The sequence below is a fragment of the Sinocyclocheilus anshuiensis genome, unplaced genomic scaffold, assembly GCF_001515605.1.
Source record: "Sinocyclocheilus anshuiensis isolate Anshui unplaced genomic scaffold, SAMN03320099.WGS_v1.1 scaffold1469, whole genome shotgun sequence".
Classification (NCBI taxonomy): domain Eukaryota; kingdom Metazoa; phylum Chordata; class Actinopteri; order Cypriniformes; family Cyprinidae; genus Sinocyclocheilus; species Sinocyclocheilus anshuiensis.
In genome coordinates this window covers 60,653-67,343 of record NW_015549669.1, presented here as the reverse complement: position 1 = coordinate 67,343, position 6,691 = coordinate 60,653, and the positions used below count along the sequence as shown (strand labels likewise).

The following is a 6,691-nucleotide window of genomic DNA, read 5'->3' as shown; positions in this document are numbered from 1 at the left end:
GTACAGCACGCACTCATCATGACAATATCCCCAGTGTTTGTTTCCATGACAACCTATTAGCATCAGCACTGACATACCTGCCCTGCACCTATTCACTGTGCACTTTCACATCACACACAATCTGTGGTAAATGCCTCTCCAGCACATAATATCTGTGTTGAGTCCATTAAGCTGCCACAATGGTTTATTTTCAATACTGAATTTTAATATATGACTAAGGTACAGTGGCAGCCAGTGAGGGAATTTTTCAAGGAGGCTGAAATGTAAATGAATACTAATCAAACCAATCTTGGTTGCAGCACGTTTATATATTATAATCTTTCCACTCATCAGCACAGCACTTGTCAATATATTAAATTGATGGAACAAATCACACAATGCCATATACATAAAATCATTATACATACATTTATACATTAATGGAGAGCCCATTTCAGCCACATACTTCATTAATTTATATTTCGGCTAAATTTTTGTTTCTCTTGAACTTGCTGTTTTACCAGCTAGCAGGTTTGATGGCATACTAACATAATTCTGAAAGATACCTCTGCTAATAAGGATACAGAAGAAACCTCGGATAAGGAATGATAAAGGAGACTAATTTAATTTAGCATCTCTACAATATTTTTCTGCTGACTTTTGCATGGAAGCGAACAACAGTGTGTAATTTGAATATCCATTCTGATTGGTCAGTTTAATAAGAATAGGTTTCTGTTGCTCTAGTGAAGTGATTAAAATTTTGTATTTTTATGTAATTTATCTGCTTTTGATATCCCACTTCTGGTCATTTATTTTTCTTCCCCAGAGTGGACACGTTTCCCCGCTTCTGGGCAGATGGGATGCATTTCCCATTTCTGACAGTAGAGGGTGATGTAAGTTTACCTACTGGCATATAAAAACATGCATTACAGATTATTCTGAATGGTAAATAATTGGATTTATTTGATTGTCAGAAAGCCTGTCCTAGGAACAGAAGTTTAATAATTGTTTCCTGCACGTTTCATTATCCGCGACGCCCACCGGTACGAGATGACTGTCAATCCTTGTTTATGCTACAGGTTATGTTCTGTGTAATGTGTACATAAATACCTTTGTATCTGATTAGTATACGTCATGCATGTTAATGGTCATTTCTGATGTTTATATCGATCGGGTTTTACCATTTTTTTCGGCCGTAATTTGCCAAACTAATCTGCTGAGTCATCACCAGCCACACTAGTGTTACGTGCAAATACAGCGAGAGTGGTTGTTATATAACTGCTTATAGCAGAGGATCATCTCCAAACTTAAATCATCACTTTCCTTTCAAGATCTGGAAAAACTCATTCATGCTTTTATCACATCATGCCTGGATTATTGTAATTCGTTATATGTCGGTCTTCCACAATCTTCATTGGCACGGCTGCAGATGGTTCAGAACACAGACACACCTACCAGATCCGAACACGTATAGTAAATAGAAACTGAGGGCATATAAATCTTTAGATGCCTTTAACTATGTACTAACAGTGGCAATTGTAAGCAAATGCAACTACTTGAACACACACCTGACACATAGCACGGGCCTTTACTGTTCCTCCTCTCTACAATTGCACTTATGGCAATTATAGAAAGCGAGAGGACACAAACGGTTTCCTTTATGTTTAGTCTCTGGTCATCAGTTAACTTGTTCCCCAATTTCTTACTAGGTGGGCATGCATGAGAAATTTTTAGACTGGTAACCAAACCATAATCCTTACCAACAAAAGACAACAGTTTATTTAACCTTAACTTCTGTCCAGACTGCTCGTTTTATTACGTTTAACCACAACTGTCGTCGTTTTTTTGTCTGGCAATGGCAGCGGGTATGTGATAAAATTTAAAATTGGAGCCTGTACACCATCGATTCTGACACTCAAAAGATGACATTTTAAGCTCCTTATGTAGCTGACTCTGTACTGGTTTGTATTGGCCTCCTCCAGTTATTCCTTTGTTTTGCCTCCAGCTAATGCTGTGACAAAATTGTGATGTCGGCACGAAAAAAGTGGTGGAACTATGACATTACATTGTAGGTAAAAAACCCGAAAACGAGTTAGCATTTTAACACTTCCGGTTCCATCGTCCCAGAGTCAATGGAATTTTTTGAATGGGAGTTTGATTAAATCCCCTAAAATAAGGTCCGTGGTTATCACAAGCTCAAAATACGTTTCTTGAAAAATACGGTTGCTAAGAAGTTACTAAATGGGACTACAGACGTTATCGGAGACATTAAACGTCTTCACGCCAAACAGTTGATCAATTTATAGTATTTTCCAATTGTTGTATAATTAGTACAATTAATTGTAAAATTACCAATTATTAGTTTCCCGCATTTTATATTGTTGTTCGACAATGTGTTTTGCTTTGCCCCGAAATGCAACCACAAGTCTTCGGATGGAAGATGCTTGTTTTATTGCTTGTTTCCTCTGGGTTCGTACCATAAGGTAAACTCATATTATGATTATTCCATGTAAACACCACATTTACAGGCTTTATGTGGTCACGAAAGTGAAACTTTAATTATGCATAGTGCTTATAACAACGTTAAAAATCAAATGTTTACTGCCACATGAAGCTGTTAGAAAGCAGAAAGATGGAGGATTTTCTAGAAGCAGGGATCAAATAACATTTTGTGTAACCACCCTAACAAAATGATAGCTGAAATGTGGTACTTTATTAACTAAAATAAATGTTACCATATCCAAAAACTTGCGCACTCTGCTGTTATTTAATAGATTAAATGCACTAGAATTGTATTGAATACTACATGGAGACACGTTTTTCATTAAAATATTAAAATGATTTAAAAAGGTTTTATTGACTTTTAATGCACCTTATTTAGAAATGTACAGAAATATGTGCTTTCATATGTACTTTAGTTATGATTATTTCATTTATTCACTACTTGCTATTTATTATTAATGTTTCATTTCAGTTTTAGTTTGGCTCTAGTTTTGTATTTATTTCAGTTTATATATGAAAAGGTTCATGTAACGTGACTTTAAATTCATCCTCCAAGTAAATCCTTTTCACTGAACATGTTTCTAAAAATAAGTTTGAAAAAGTTGTCGGAAGCATGGTGGTGGTGACGTTGAAGGCGAGCAACCATGGTGTAGTTCGTGTATAGCCTAAGTTTAGCTTTTTAGTTCTGGCACTAGTATTTAGGCAAAATTCATAAACGTTATATTATTTTGTGAAGATTATCTTGATGGACAAAACGTGTAAGTATCATGAACTATGGTTGAACACAAGAGCTTATTTTTTACTATAATCCAAAAGCCTGTAGAAAAATCCTATTGGCTTTTTGTCGAGGGAACCAGTGTGATGCTAACAGCCGATTGCCCTACAAAGTGACGTCATAGTTCCCCCACTCTATTATCCTGACAGATAATAGGTTGTTTGCACATGACGTCATTGCTGTGGCACGAAATGCAGCTGGAGGGCAGGAAGTGATTTTTTCTATATAGGAATCGCTAGCAGAAACTCAAAATGCCTATGTTATATCAATATCAATAATATCAATATATCTAAGCAATATCAAACCAAAAAAACACAAGGAGCTTTTATCGTGTTCGGAAATGTTGTTGTTCATAAGGGGGGGAAAGGCAAGAAACTGACTGAAAAACACAAGAAAATGTGCCTTGTAAACCTGCGTCTGTGGTCAGGAGGAGCTGAGTCGGATAATGCTCATGTGTGAACAAAGTTTAATTTAAGATATAATAAGATATTATATTATATTTAAGATATAATAAGATATTAATAAAGAAATATATAAATAGATACAGGGCTGCCAAATCTCATGCATTCAGCATGAGACAGTCAGAATTCACTCAATGCTAAATGCCACGCGTAGACACGATGTAAATAAAAATATTATATGTGCAGTTTAGAGAGCTTCATTGATTATAACGGAACATTGTGAGATTGCGATAAATTGATAAGTGACATCTTTTTCTTTTTTTTACCCTGTACATGCAGCAAAGTTTCAGGAGTGACATATAAATATTTATATATAAAAATGTGGGATTCACTTTCGAAATAGCTTGTTTGCAGTCAGGGTTAGTTGCTTAGCCTATATCCACCACCTTGATGGCAGGTAAGTATTTCAATTTAGTTGAAAAATCGCTCCTCTTCATAGCGTACTTGGTTACTAACGTAACCTCGGTTCCCTGAGATATGGAACGAGTACTGTGTCTGCTGAGACGCTTTGGGGAAAAACTAATTTTTCTCCGATGACTGAAGCCTTTCAATAACGCAGTGTAAAAAACAAATAAAAAAACGAACCAATGGCTCGACAGCGGAGCTGCACGAGCCTATGGCAACAAAGCCCGCCAGAATGGGCGGGGCCATCTGGCTATATAATCGGGCATTCGCCGTAGGATCCTCAGGTTACTTCGACTGAAGCAACGACTGAGTCGTACAGCTACATACCATGGCAAAGTACGCAGTACTCGTTCTGTATCTCAGGGAACCGAGGTTACATTAGTAACCGAGTACGTTCCCTACTGATACTTCACTCGTACTGCGTCTGCTAAGACGCTTTGGGGAACCAGTACAATCCCGCCATGCTATTCTAGAGGAACGACTAATACTTGAACTTGCCTTAAGCACCCAAGGGGGCCCAGAGGGACCAAGTACTTTGCAGGGAAGCCCCGCATTGGTTACTAACGTAACCTCGGTTCCCTGAGATATGGAACGAGTACTGTGTCTGCTGAGACGCTTTGGGGAAAAACTAATTTTTCTCCGATGACTGAAGCCTTTCAATAACGCAGTGTAAAAAACAAATAAAAAAACGAACCAATGGCTCGACAGCGGAGCTGCACGAGCCTATGGCAACAAAGCCCGCCAGAATGGGCGGGGCCATCTGGCTATATAATCGGGCATTCGCCGTAGGATCCTCAGGTTACTTCGACTGAAGCAACGACTGAGTCGTACAGCTACATACCATGGCAAAGTACGCAGTACTCGTTCTGTATCTCAGGGAACCGAGGTTACATTAGTAACCGAGTACGTTCCCTACTGATACTTCACTCGTACTGCGTCTGCTAAGACGCTTTGGGGAACCAGTACAATCCCGCCGTGCTATGGTAGAGGAACGACTAATACTTGAACTTGCCTTAAGCACCCAAGGGGGCCCAGAGGGACCAAGTACTTTGCAGGGAAGCCCCGCAGGAGGCAGTAGGGCCAAACTCACATCGGTCGGCCCAGCCTTGCATAATCGTCCCAACATAATTTAGTACAGCCTCAGAATTCAGTGAGGACCAAGAGCGTACATGAAGAAGGCAAGAAGCAAGCACTGGTTTTGTCATATGACAGAGTGCCCTGTTTATGCAGAAAGGACCCAAGCCTGTAAGGCCGGGATGTCCAGATTATAAAACCTGGCAAATGTGGACGGCAAGGCCCAGCCAGCCGCCGCACTACTTGAACTTGCCTTAAGCACCCAAGGGGGCCCAGAGGGACCAAGTATTTTGTAGGGAAGCCCCGCAGGAGGCAGTAGAGCCAAACTCACAGAGGTCGGCCCAGCCTTGCATAATCATCCCAAGATAATTTAGTACAGCCTCGGAACTCGGTGAGGGCCAAAAGTGTACATGAAGAAGGCAAACGCCAAGTACTGGTTTTGTCATATGACAGAGTGCCCTGTTTATGCAGAAAGGACCCGAACCTGTAGGGCCGGGACGTCCAGATTATAAAACCTGGCAATTGTGGAGGGCGAGGCCCAGCTGGCCGCCGCACAAATCTCTGCAATGGACACACCGCTAGACCAGGCCCAGGAAGAGGAAACGCCTCTAGTTGAGTGGGCTCTTACCCCCATGGGGCATTGAAGGCCCAAAGAAGAGTATGCTAGCATGATAGTGTCAATTATCCATTTGGAAAGTCTCTGCTTCGTGACCAGAGAACCCTTGGTGCGGCCACCGAAGCATTCAAATGAGGCGGAGCGCTCAACATAGACTTTCAACGCCCTGATGGGGCAGAGTAAATTCAACTCTTGGGTAGCGTCAATTATCCATTTGGAAAGTCTCTGCTTCGTGACCGGAGACCCCTTGGTGCATCCACCGAAGCATACAAAGAGCTGTTCCGCTCAATATAAAATCTCAACGCCCTGACAGGGCAGAGTAAATTCAACTCTTGGTCTTGCTCCGAAGGAGGAAGCGCCAATAGAGTTATTACCTGTGCTCTGAATGGAGTAGAGAGCACTTTAGGTATGTAAGCATGCCTTGGTTTCAGGACGACTTTAGAGTCGTTGGGCCCGAGGCAGGGTGGGCTCACAGATAGTGCTTGCAGATCTCCCATACGCTTTACCGATGCTAACGCTGGTAGCAGAGCAGTCTTAAGCGTTAGGGGACGAAGGTCAATGGACTGTCATTGGAGCTCCGTCAAGTTAATTCTTTGTCGTCTAATTTTATTTATTTTTTTTTATCTTAAAATCAATTTTATACACCATCATTTTCGTTTCTATAACGTGTGAATATATCCCCTATCGTATTCTACAACAAAAAACAATCAGAGCGCCTTGTTATCACTAGTTTTATTTTGATTTCCCGAGACCGCTATTAGCATATAGCCCATTAGCATCACCAGCGTGGTTGCCGCTAATCTCGCTTACATTGCTAATACTCTATTCACACACATTACCATTGTTTTACTCACTGTTACTTGCTTTAATGGCGGATGT

General features: G+C 40.6%; 1 long non-coding RNA gene across 1 annotated transcript in view; it reads right to left on the bottom strand.

The window, feature by feature from the left end:
* Nucleotides 1–2,041: 2,041 nt before the first annotated feature.
* The window catches only part of LOC107660311 (uncharacterized), a 16,868-nt gene continuing 12,218 nt past the window's right edge, over nucleotides 2,042–6,691 (bottom strand). Inside the window, exons 2-3 of the long non-coding RNA XR_001630993.1 lie at nucleotides 2,403–2,406; nucleotides 2,042–2,188 (exon numbers count right to left, since the gene is read on the bottom strand). This is a non-coding gene — a long non-coding RNA (uncharacterized LOC107660311). The remainder of the gene's footprint in view (nucleotides 2,189–2,402; nucleotides 2,407–6,691) is intronic.